Genomic DNA, 14,181 nt, shown 5'->3' on the forward strand with positions numbered 1-14,181 from the left:
CTAACCGCACTATTCATAAAGTTGCACTGTAATGTATCAAACAATATTTCTTTGCTATTCATAAGGTTTTCCCTGGCCAATTCTTTGAGAAGTGGACGGCCTCTTCCTTCTTCCTAGTCTGTCTCAGTCTGTAAGCTGGACTGATATCTGTGCACCATGTGCATCTGGTAGGTTTGAAACATCAGTGTCTCAGCCTCAAAACTCACATCAACACATCACCATGGTAGGACAAACTGACAGACAAGTTTGTCTCCCTGTGGGAAACCTCTCCTACACCCTTACCTGGGTCCCTGCCACTGACTGCTCCTCTGTCGAGGTTCCTGGGCCTTTTAAATCCCCTTTCTCCTGCTCTCCCACCCTGCTGCTTTGGGCGTGTCTGGGTTCCCTCTCCTCACCTGGATCCCTGCGGCTGACTGCTCCTCTGTCCAGGTTCTTGGCTTTTAATCCCCCTTCTCTGGTTCTTCCGTCCTGCTGCTTTGAGCATGCCTGGGTTCTCTCTCCTCACCTGGATCCCTGAGGCTGACTCATTTCCTAATCTAAATATGTTTTATTATTTTTATTGCCTAATTACCCTGTCTAAAATCTTCACTGCCATATACAATGGAAGTATTGATTGCAGACACCCATGTCTTTTGTCTGAAAATAAAGAAAAAGCATTCAGTTTTCACCATTAAGTATTACTTTGTCTGTGGATGTTTTATAATACCAAATAAAAGATGGAGGAATTTTCTTCGTATTCCTGATTTTCTGTCTTTTGATCACTAAAGGGTTTGATTTTGTCAAATGTTTTTTGTTTTATTGAGATGATCATGTGGTGTTTGTCCTTTATTCTATCAATATGGTATATTACAATGATTGATTTTTGAATGCTAAGCAAATCTTGCATTCCTAGGATAAATTCTTCTTGGTCACAGGATATAAATTTTTTATATGTTCCTGGAATCAGTTTGCTAGTATTTTGTCAAGAATTTTTGCATATAAGAGATATAGTGTAACTTTATTTTCTTTGATGTCTTTGTCTGTTTTGGGTATCACAGTAACAGTGGCCACATAGAATGAGTGGGAAAATGTTCCCTCTTCTTCTAGTTTTTGGAAGAATTTGTAAAGGGTTAGTATTCAGTTATCTTTTTTTTTTTTTTTTCTTTTTCTAATTATCTTTTAATGTTGGTAGAATTCACCTGTGAATCTTTTCTTAGTAGGAAGTTTTATAAATTAGTAATTCAAGCTTTACTTTTTTATAGATCAATTCTGTCTAAACTTTTTCATTCTGTCTTCCTATTTTTGTTTTTATTTTTATATGGCTTGCCACTTATAGAGAGCTGGAGTTTTCAAATATGAGTGGACTTCTCTGCATTTTAACCATTAATAGGCTCATTCAATCCATTGATAACTTTATTAGCAGTGATAGTAATATTTGACACTTTTACCATCTTATTTAATGTGGCATTTTAATATAATTTTCTTCTTTTTATCTTTGCTTTACTTTTTTTTTCTCTAAAACATTATATATTACATGTATTTTCTTCACACACCTATATTTGTTCTATTCCCCAAAGGTAGTCACTGTTACCTGTTTGGGTATCCTTCAAAGAATTTTTAGTGCATAGGCAAACATACATTGTTTTACACAAATTGAATAATATATTGTACACATTTATGGTACTTGTTATTTTCATTAAAAATAAATTTCAGACATCTCTCCAAGTTAGTACAAGATTTATTTTATTCTTTTATTAAATGTCTGAATAATATTCTCTTATTAGGATACTGCATAATTTACTGTTACTATATTTTTTTATACATATAATGGTAACATGTGTACTTAAAAAGTAATCAGATGGTACTGAAGTATATAAAATGATAATAGAAGGCTTCAGTAAAGAGGTGCACTCATTATGATTTACCCATCGGTAATGAGTTGATTCCAGTTCATAGAAAACCCCACACGGTTTCCAAGACAGTGATCTTTATGGAAGCAGATTGCCACATTTTTCTCCTATGGAGCTGCTGGTGGGTTCAAACTACTGACCTTTTGGTTAGCAGCCAAGACCTTAACCACTGCACTACCAAGGCTCTTTGTATTATAATTTGTTGTTTTTATATGCAGTCAAGTTGGACCCAACTCATAGCGACCCCTCCTTGGGTTTCCGAGGCAGTATCACTACAGAAGTAGATTGCCCCATCTTCCTTCCTAGGAGTGGCTGGTGGGTTTGAACCACCAGCCTTCTGGTTAGCAGTCAAGTGCCTTTAGACACTATACTACTATAGCTCCCAAGTATAATTTAGAAAGCCCTTTATAAACCTGGCTCCCATTTATCTGTTCAGTCTTCGGGCATACTAACCCAACATTATAGCTCTTTGTTCTAACCAAATCCACTATTTTTTCTGGATGCAGGGTGTACCGGTCATTTCTGCCAGTCCCTTTGCACGTTGTTCTCACTCTTCTCCACCTCTATCTAGCCCAATTTGCCTAATTTACTTTAGTTGTCCTTTGATTCTCAGGTTAGACATTATTTTCTCTAGTAATACTTTAAAAGATTTTTATTTCTTTTTACCTTCCCAACATAACTTAGCGCAATAGTTAAATTTATTTATAGTTATTATATTATAGGTCCGTGTGACGAATTATGGTGTTATAACCCCGATAATGTAATTGAATTTGTTTGGTTGGTATATCATACCTGCCATTACTTCTATTTAAAGAATTAAAATTTTTGCTCTGGGGAAAATTTTATGCTTTACAAATTTCTTCTCAGAAGCTTCTTCAAGGAAGAAGAAACTCATTAGATGGATTGCTAAATCTTTTCACACCATTTAAGAATTAAAATTGGGGTGAACCATTTGAAGCTCATGTAAGACAGTTGCTCTTTAGTTGACTAATTACTACTAACGCTCCCACGTTCAGTTCCTGTATTCCCTTAGGGATAATAATAAATGTGTTCTTTCTCTTTTTGCTCCTCAATTAAAAAATATTCCCACATCTATGCAGATACCTGATGAATCACCCTTAATTCTTCCAATTTTCTTAACTCAAATTTCAACTTAACTCCAAATCTTCCCAATTCTAAACATAAATACGCACAGTCCCCAGGTTATGAACAAGATCCAGTCCTAAGTGTTTCTTTAAGTCAAATTTGTGGGTGAGTTGGAAGAGATGCATATATTCTTATTTAGCCTTTTTTTACTGCAAAAATAGCTTGAAGCCTTTTTGATGGTTTAAAAGCTGCATATGCAGCAAGTGAAGGTGACAGTGATAAAGAATTTGTTCCAAGTAAGGGCTGGTTCACCTATTTCAAAGTGAGAACAAATTTACATGACATTAAAGGCAAGTATAAGTTGTCTGTAAATCAAACTTTTGTAACCCAGGGATTTATTGTAATATTTTAAATCTATTCTGTTTCTTCTATGTCACAAATGTAGCTCATTTCCTTGTCATCACTTGTTTGGACTCTTGAAAAACTTAGTTAATTAATTTATTTTTTTTCTTGTCTCTCTCCTTCATCTAATCTATGTTTCAAAACATGTCCACACTTTTAAAGGTAAATCTCACCATTATATATTGTTGTTGTTGTTGTTATGTGCCATCGAATTGGACCCGACCCATAGCGACCCCTCCTTGGGTTTCTGAGGTAGTATCACTATAGAAGTAGATTGCCCCATCATTATACATGTTGTTGTGTTGTTGTTATGTGCCATCGAGTCAAACCCGACTCATAGCGACCCCTCCTTGGGTTTCCGAGGCAGTATCATTACGGAAGTAGGATTGCCCAACCTTCCTTCTGAGGAGTGGCTGGTGGGTTTGAACCGCCAGCCGTCTGGTTATCAGGCAAGTGTCTTAGCCACTATGCTACATACACACTTAAAATCTATGGATAATTCTCCATAATACTTTATCAGAAATGACTAGATCACTGTCCATGAAATATAATGTGAGGCACAAGTGTGAGCCACATATGTGATTTAAAACTTTCTAGCAATTATTTTTAAAAAGGTAAGTAAATAAATAAAAAGGCAAAAAATTAAACTGATGTGTACTTAATTGTAATAATATCTTTCATTTAACCTAATATATCCAAAATGTTATTTTAAACATGTAGTCAGTATTGGAAGCTTATTAATGATGTATTTTATATCCTTTTTTTTTTCATGCTAAGTCTCTGAAATTGCATTTTACACATAGAGTAAATTCCTTTTCCAATTAGCCACATTAGTGATTAAATAAATGCTTTGTTGTTGTTGTTATGTGCCATCAAGTAGTCTCCAACTCATAGTGACCTTATGTACCACAGAATAAAATATTGCCCAGTCCTGTGACAGCCTCACTATCCCTACTATACCTAATAAATGCTAATGATAAACAAAAAGAGTTACATGGTTATAACTGTAGGAAAAGGCAGCTGAGATACATGCTGGATTCAATAATGACACATTTTTCAATACAGAAAATTCTGAGCAAGGCTGCCAGTTCTGATACAGGTTCAGACTCCAAACAGGATGTCATTCTCATATTTGTGGAGGTTGAGAAAGAGGTTGACCCAAAGTAAAGATGATTATATCATCTTATTCTCACTCTTTTTTGAAGTGAATTAAGAAAATGTTTCAGTGGGAAAGTTAAAACTGTCTGAATATAATTATATGTATAAAGGGAAGAACAAGGCCTATTTTTATTGAACCGGACAGACTCAGTATATTTGACATATCTAACAGGTCCCCAAATCTTCTAAATTCTAGCTGCTAAATGTTTCTTAAAATCAATTCTTCTTTACCATCACCACTGTCCTTGTCCTAGATATCATTTCAGTTTAGGTGGACATTGTAATGGCTTCCTTACTAGTTGCCCAGTTTCTAATCTTTCCTACCACTGCCAGACTGTGCACTTCACCTTGAGATACATTATTTTACTTCCCATTAGTGCAATGACTGCCCATTGATTAAGATTTTGAGGATTAAGGATTTAAGGATTAAGACCAACATTCTTAACAAATCCTCCGTGTCCTGTGTGATTTGGCATTTGCCCACCTATTTAGTCTCTTTTCTAACTATTTAGAAAGGTATGTTCAAGTCAAATACAATATCTTTCAGTTAAATGAGTTTGTACCCTTTTAATTCAGCCCTTTTGCATGATATGCTCTTCTTATCTATGCATTCGTGTCTGTCCAGCTCTTCTTCTATGTGAATGCTAACCCTCTGATGTCTCATGATTGACTGATCTAAGGTGTGCATCTCCCTCGAGTAGGTGAGTGTATCTCCCTGGGATAGGTGTTCTGCATGTAGGTCTTTCTATTGTTGGGCTGAGAGCCAGCCCAGTGAAGTGAGTCCATTTCTAGGCCTAAGGGATACCCCGGGCCATAGTCTCTGGAATTCTACCAATCTCTACCTAACCAGTAATTCTGGTCAGTTTTATGTTTTTGATTTTTGTTCCACATTATCCACCCCCCCAACCAGGATCTCTGACTCAACTTTTTAATAATCAATTTCTTAATTTATTTTTATTCTTGTGCCCAGAATTTGAAGTATTCATAAATAGGTGTCATTGCTTTATCAGCAGGTCAGGTACAAACCACTGTGTATTTTGTAGTTGGTATTCTCACCCCTACAAGTCCCTGGGTGGTGTAAACAATTTGTGGTTCAAACCTACTCAGTGGCTCCATGGGAGAAAGACCTGGCCATTAGCTTTCTATGGATTAAAAAAACCAAACCCACTGCTAATCAGTCTATTCTGACTCATAGAAACCCATAGTGGGTTTGAAGGCTGTAAATCCTTATGGAAGTAGATTGCCTCATCTTCCTCCCAGGGAACACCAAACTTCTGGCTAGCAGCCAAGTGCCTTTCTCACTATGTGCCACCAGAATTCTTTGATTAGAGCCAATAAAACCTATAGGACAGTTCTACTTTATCACATGTGGTTGCTGTATATTAAGATCAAATTGAGAACACTCAACAATGACAAAGCACTTTTAATTATTTACTTAATGTTTATATATTCCATTAGGGTATATGGAATATACCTATAATGGAAAGGCTATGTCTCTTCACCAGCCACTCCTCGGAAGGAAGGTTGGGCAATCCTACTTCCGTAGTGATACTGCCTCGGAAACCTAAGGAGGGGTCGCTATGAGTCGGGGTCGACTCAAGGGCACATAACAACAACAACAACAAATGTCTCTTCATCAATTTATTTTCAATGCATGATACAAATGCCTGACTCATAGAAGGCATTAATGAGTATTTGTAAAATAAACACATGAATGGAGGATTGAATGACTATGTTGCTATGCTCAGTTCACTATCTCTTGGAAGGAAGACTTGGCAATCTACTTCCATAGATATACCTCCTTGGAAACCCAAGGAGAGGTCACTATGACTCACAACCAAGTCAGTGGCAGAGTATGGGTTTTTTATTTTTGGTTCACTATCTCACTCCTAACCTCTTTAATAATGTACCTCAAGCCTTTGTATCATAATGCCCAGCGTAGGTAGGGTCTTAGAGCAAATCCTAAAATTATGTTGATTTAAAGATTAATAGAAGCAAACTGGGCCTGTCATGTGAATAATTCCATTCCATTCCATTTGTTTTTGTTTCCTGGGGATGCTCTAAAAAGTACTCTAGAAAGTATAAATTGGGTAATTTAAAACAATAGAAAATTATTCTTACAGTTTTGGAGGATAGAAGCCTGAGATCAAGATTGGAAGGGCTGTATGAATTCAATATGCTCTAGGAAACAATGCTTCCTTGTTTCTTCAAGGTCTTAGTGGCCTTATGCATTCCTTTCGCTTGTGGAAGTATAAATCCAATCTCTACCCATGTCTTCCCTCAGTAATCTTCTCCTTGTATGAGTTCTGCATCAAAATTCTCCTTATAAAGACATCAGTCATTGTATTTAGGGCCCACATTAATCCAGTATAAGGAGCTCTGGTGGCATAGTGGATAAGGCAAATGGCTACTAAAAGAAGGTAGGTGGTTAAAATCCACCAGCTGCTACATGGGAGGAAGAAGATGAGCCAGTCTGCTTCAGTAAAGATTTACAGCATTTGAAACCCAATGGGGATCTCTATGAGTCAGAATTGACTCAATGGCAATGGGGTTATTTACTATTTACTTTGGTTTTAATCGAATATAACATCATCTTAACTAATTACATCTGCAAAGGCCCTGTTTCCAAATAAAGACACATTCTAAGGTTCTGAGCAGACATAAGTTTTGGAGTAACTCTATTCAATCCATTCTATAAAAGTGTGATGAACTCGATAGCAATGAGTTTGTTTTGGTTTATTCACCTCACTATATATGGTATAAGGAGCTCTGCTGGCACTGTGCCTAAGGCATTTGACTGCTAACCAGAAGATTGGCAGTTCAAACCCACCAGCTTCTCCATGGAAGGAAGATGGGGTGTATCTACTTCAGTAAAGATTTAACCACCTCAGAAACCCAATGGGGTTGCTATGAGTCAGAATTGACTCAAAGTCAATGAGTTTAGTTTGGTTTTGGTTTTATACCAGATATAAATTTCCTTCATAAACTTTACTCTAGTTTTAAAATATCCTTTCAAGAAATGTTGATTAAGTTTTATCAGTCTTCTAGAAAGGCAGCACATGATTCAGAAAAGAAAACAAGTAGTGTACTGCTCACTTGCTGCTGTACTGCATTTCCAGAAAAGATGTCTGCATGTGAAGTGATACTTATTTTATCTAAGAACAGCCAATATAATATTGAGGACTTTGTTTCCATGATCAAGAACAAATCTTCCAATTAATCACAGGATATAGATCATTATAAAATTAATTAATAAGCTACATGTTATGTAGGTTAATGTTCTACATAATAAAACTTTTTCTACTTCTGGGACATGGGTTTAAAATATTCTGTTACTGAGTCACAAGAGACCCAATGTAGAATTAAATGTACAGGTCCCTAGGTGGCACAAAGTTTGCACTCAACAGTCAACCTAAAGGTTTGTGGTCCAAATCCACCCAGTAGTACCAAGCAAGAAAATACCTGGTGGTCTGCGCCTGTGAAAATTGTAGCCCAGAAAACTCTGTGGAGCAGTTGCTACTCTGTAACACATGGTATCACTATGAGTTGGAAATGACTCATAGGTAACTAACAAAAATGACAACAGCATATAAAAAAAAGTACCATAATCTTATTAGAATAATCAACAATAGTTTTAATTTGTTTTTTCAATATGCATAAGGAGTTTGGGATGATTGTAAATGGTCTAAAGTTGATCTTCCGTGTTTTTCTAGTCCTATATTTCTCAGTGGCAAATTGTGGAGGTTACTGAACTATGTTTCCCCCAAATGTTGTAAATGTTTGTTGTTGTTGTGTGCCGTCGAGTCAGACCAGACTTATAGTGACCCTTTCTTGGTTTTCCGAGGCAGTATCACTACAGAAGTAGATTGCCCCATCTTTCTTCCGAGGAGTGGCTGGTCGGTTTGAACCTCCAGGCTTAATGCATTTTTAAAATAAATGATGATGATATTGATGACAGTGATGGCTTATTTCACTGAGAAACATTTTAAGTAAGAGGTACTCCATTATTTTTCTTTCCTCCTCATTCTAGGCTCTTGCTTCATTGAAATAATAAAATGAACTTTTCCATAACCAAACAAAGATTCCTTAAAAATAATAAAAATAGCATGTTGTTGTTGTTATGTGCCCTCGAGTCGGACCTGAGGCAGTATCACTATGGAAGTAGGTTACCCAACCTTCCTTCCAGGAGTGGCTGGTGGGTTTGAACCGCCGGCCTTCTGGTTAGCAGTCAAGTGCCTTTAGTCACTACTACCAGAGCTCCTAAAAACAGCATAGTAAAAAAAAAAAAAAAATACATACTGATTAGTTATTGTAGGTAAGTAACTAAAAACACTAGGAAGGTAAAGATGAAGGAGACATAAGGTTGACTTCTGTACAGTGAAAGCCCAAGAAAAAGAAGTGGATAAAAGTTCTATTTACACTCTGAGATAAAGCTGGACTGAGTGTGCTGTGGAGTTCAAGTGAGGGTTCATCAGGAACAGGAGATCACGAGAGAGGCTTCCTGGGGAAGGGCACACCTCATCTGATATCTGATGGTTGAGTATGGATTTTCTATATAAAGAAACAGAGTGGAAATGCGGGATGGATAAAACAAGAAAAGTCAGAAGTAAAGCCAGAGAAGGTAGAAGAACCTGACGAGTCCCATTACTTCTTTGATAAGTGTCTAATTATTCTTGGGGTAGTTAAAAACTAGTAATAATAGTCCTGCAGTTTTCTATAACTTGTTATAGCTTTCCAAGTACTGTCATATATGTTATTCCAATAGTCTCTTATACCTACTTTAGTAGTAGGTAGGATGGAAGTTATTATTACCCCCATTTTACCAATGGGCAAATTGGTTGGGACTCTTAAACATAATCTGTTCAATATATTACACTGAAGAAAAGTTTTCTCTTTGGTTGCTTTCCTAGCTCTTTTCTGTTCCATATATTTTAATTCTCTTTATGGGAAAAACATAAAACTAAAAGGAAATAGGATTTTAAAATTAAAACCATCCCTCATAAAATTGCTAAAATAAATGGTATAAGATAGCATTGACTATACAAGCAATCACTATTGCCTAAGTACTGGAACACTTGGAGGAAAGTACTTAGAAGAGCAACATTGTAATGTGGCCATTGGTCTTCCCAGTGTCACAGAAACATGAGGCCAAGAGTGTTTTCAATCAGCAAGTAAATTTTGAGCAGTTGCTATACACAGGGCAGGTATTTTTCTTTGCTCAGAAGTTCTGTGCCTGATTATCACAGAAGCACATAGTGTATACTTTATGAATATTTTTGAATGAATAACTGAAAAGGATTGTGTAGGTCATGCATTTGTTCAGGAGTCTCTAAAGCATCAAATGAAAATGTCAATGGAAGGGGACCCAGAAGTGAGAAGAGCAAATTTGTGGTGGAAGTTAGTCTTTACAGTGAGACAACCATTTTATTATTTCCACCACCAGTGTTTCTTCTGAAACCAAGACACTTAAACTTCAAATCCTCCTAGAGTATAGCAGAGGCCTCCAGCATTCGGTCCTCTTCATTTCCTGAGCCCTGGATATTGTGCCACTGCTATGCTTTTCAGAGTCATGATAACTCTGGGGCTTTGTATATGTTCCACACTATGGCCCAGTAAGATTGTGAAGATAACTCTAAGCACATCCTCTATTTCCCTATCATTGCCTCAGAGTTGAACATACTACCATAGATCTCCATATGGGTACTGTGCCACTTCCACAAACCCACATTAGATTGTTCATCATTTCTAGCTAAGGTATAGGATTCTGTGATACCCTGGCAGCCTAAGGTCTCACTTTTGAATTGAAAGTAAAGTTAGTTCATAAATAGATTTGAGGAATAATTTGGATGATGTTCTGGTTACCTAGTGCTACTCGGACAGGAATCTAGCACAAATTGGATGGCCTTAACAAACAGTTTATTCTCTCATAGTTTGGAGGCTTTCAGTCCAAGTTCAAAGTGCTAGGCTCTAGGGGCTATGTGAAAGCCCCTCAGCCTTAGGCTTCAGCTCTGCCTCTTGTTCCCAGCCCACTGAAGCTAGAGGCAGCTCTCCACTCAGGCAGCTGCTAGCTACTGAGGCTGACAAACCCAAGGTTGACAAGTGAAAAGGCACAGTCCCAATGTTACCAAACCATACACCTGGCCATTGATTCAAGTCCATTGAAAGTCCCAAGGTCAGCACAGCATGGCAGGCTACTGAACAATGACACAATTACATGCAGGGTTCAAGTGTGCCCTAAACTAGAGACTATCCCCGAGGCTTCTCCTTATGTACAGTAAGCAGATCACATCTCAAAGGCAGCTACTCAGCTGCTTGTGGTAGATCCCACCATGGAGTTGATTGCCAGTCTCATCATGGAAAGTAACTACCACCAGCTGCCCGACCACTCAACCAGGCCCAGCCAACTTGACATAAAAATTTAACTACCACAGATGGCTTCAGACTAGACAATTGTCAGATCCAGTTGTCCTGCTCACTCACCTCTGGTGTCTCCTGTAAGGATGTCCCCTCTACTGCCCAGTAGCAGACTTGTCAGCACAATCGTTTAATTCCTAAATAAAAGAGCACAAAAAGTTTCAGTTAAAATTAATTAATGTAATATACATTGATAAAAATACTTTGAGAATATTCTCTTCAGTGAGTAAAGACAGCTACTATTTTGAGAATTATATGCAAACTAGGTATATACTCTGATTGGGGAATTGTTGAACAACGTCACTCAATCTCTTAATAAATGAAGCCAGAATCTTTATGAAATCTTCCACTGGAGGCCATATATGTAAGCATATGCAAGTCAAGCTAAGCTCATTCTTAGTACATGTTATGGATTGAACTGTGTCCTCATAAAAAATGTGCAACAGATTCCAATCTCTATACCTGTGGTTATAATCCCACTTGAAAATGTTTTTGCTTTGTTTTGGTAATGAGGCATTATTAGTAATATATATCTCAAGTCAATATCTTTTGAGATATAAGAGAGATTAAACAAGAAAATAAGCAATAATAGGTGGAGGAAAATAGATGCCATGTCATGTAATGATCACCAGAGAAAGAACCTTCCCCCAAGGTCAACAGAGGGAAAAAACCTTCCCCTAGAGGCAGTGCTCTGAATTTGGACTTGTAGCCTCCTAAACTGTGAGAAAATAAATGTATGTTTATTAAAGCTATCCACTTGTGGTGTTTCTGTTACAGTATAGCACTAATTAACTAAGACAGAACACTTCTTTTTTTATTATCAACATCTCTCTTGGGATTTTTCTAGAGCAGGATAAGTTGCCCATCTAAACCCAACAACAATAACTTATTATTACCAATTGATTCCTAACTCCTAAGCAGGGTGTAAAGAGCTCTGATTACATAGTGCCTAAGGCATTTGACCTTTAACTGAAAGGTTGGCAGTTCAGTTCAAACTCACCAACCACTCCATGGAAGGTAAACTGGGCAATCCACTTCCGTAAAGATTTACTGCCTCAGAAACCCAAAGCGTATTGCTCTGAGTCGGAATTAACTCTACAGCAGTGAGTTTGGTTTGGTTGTTCTAAGCAGGGTGTAAAATTTGTCTCCCAGGGTGGGCTATCAGTTTGTCCAAGGCACTTAATTTCACCACGCCTTTTAGAAATTGGGACTACATCTATCATACTCACTGCTGTGTTTTCTCTGCTTGCACAGTGCCTGGAATGTAGGAAGAACTGCATAAATATTAGTCAAATAAATGAGTTAACATTCAAGTTTGATAATTAAGTACTATCTGCCTTCTTGTTCGGAGGGCAAAGCTGTGCACTGGAAATCTCCCTCCTGTCTCACTGAATTGACTACATTTCTTCACTCTGAACAAGGCATTTTTCCCATCTGGAAAGAACCTTTCTTTATTTGTAATACTGTCCAGTGCATTGTTTTTTATCTTAGAACATCATGTAGTCCTCTCTCACAACTGAAAAACAGTTAATTAAAATTGAAATATTTACCTTCCATATACAACATCTGATCTATTTAAGCTCAGTGTTTGCTTTTCCTTTGTGCTTTGAGATTGCATGGGAAGGACTCATACTACTCTTAGAAATATATCCTGGGACAAGATGTAGGGCGAATGCTGATCCTAGCAGCATCTTTTCAAGAATGATTGCTGGGTACTTCTTATAAAAAGTGAAATGAGCTCATCAGATGAATAAACTGGTAGATAAACTTAAAAGTCCCATCCTATGTACCTCCTTCCATAATAGTCTTACAGTGTATTATGGGATGTGAGTTGCCATAGTTTATGAAGTGTGAAGCAAGAGGAATTATAAATGTTACAGTGGGAAGAGCGTTTTGGAAACAGGCAGTCCCTGGGTTATGAAGATTTGACTTACGGACATCTTCTATTTGCCGTTTAAGCAGGACTTCAAACTATTCAGATCAATTCTGTCATGGCCCATGAAGCAAAACAGGAACAGACCTGATTTTTTTTTTTTTTTTTTTTTTAATAATTTCAGTGCTTTTTCACAGTAACCAGAATGGGAAAAATTATGGGTGGAAGCCTTAGAATGGGAGACTTGGAAGACACATAGAGCTCGATGCATGAGATTGGATTATTGGCAGGATTGTTGAAAGCTGGACAGTCAGCTTCCATCTTAAGAGAGGTACTACCATCTTTGAGTGGAGCACCACCATCTTTGAGGGTGGTACTCTTTTTGAGCATGGCAGTGCTGTTTTGCTTCAAAATCTCTTTTAAGTTTGTGTAAATTTGTCCTCACTGTGAAACATCTGAACCAACCCTACTTGAAACAAATTCTTTTTTGCAACCACCTTCACTTGTTGCACATGCAGCTTTTAAATTATTAACAAGTTTTTGAGCCTTTCCTTCAGTAAGGCTAAAAAAAAACTGTATACACCTGTTGTGACTCACGTAGAAATTATTTAAGACACACAAACAGATCTCATTAGTAACCTGGATACTACTTGTATAATCTTTTGGTTGTTAATTTCTGTATTGAGACTTGGAAAAATCTTCCCCTTCAGTGCTGGTAGGAGCAGTGGGTAAAACACTTGACTTCTAACTGAAAGGTCAGCAGTTGGAACCCACCACATGCTCTGAGGGAGAAATATGTGGCAGTATTCTTCTATAAACATTCACAGCCTTGGAAACCCTATAGGGAAGGCACTTCTTTGTCCTACAAGGTCAGTGAGACAGAATCCATTCAAAGATAGTGATTTTTTTTTTTTTTTTTCCTGGCAGTTCTGGTATGCAATTAAGAACCAATAAAGTCTATAAATCTTTTGCAAATGTGACTTAAGGAAAAAACCAGACGATCCTGTGCCACTGAATTGATTCAAACTCTCAGTGACCCTATATGTTACAGAGTAGAACTGCTCCATAGGGTTTTCTTGCCTGTAATCTTTATGGAAACCTTTTACACCACCCAGGGACCTTGCAAATGAGACTACATTTATAAAGAGAGGTTGATGACTTCAGGGGAGGAATAGGACTGTGGGAGGGTGAGAGTTACTGGGGTTTGGGACTAGAAACAACATGTACAGTTGGGGTAGGTAGCTATAAAGTGATTGCATCTTTGCAAATTGATTAAGTAGAATGGAATTTTATGATGTATATATTTAACTAATACGCAATCAACTCTATAGACTTAGGAGATGACAGAGAAAAATAACA

Source organism: Orycteropus afer, unplaced genomic scaffold, assembly GCF_000298275.1.
Source record: "Orycteropus afer afer isolate SDZICR_OR568_19922 unplaced genomic scaffold, OryAfe1.0 scaffold00011, whole genome shotgun sequence".
NCBI lineage: Eukaryota > Metazoa > Chordata > Mammalia > Tubulidentata > Orycteropodidae > Orycteropus > Orycteropus afer.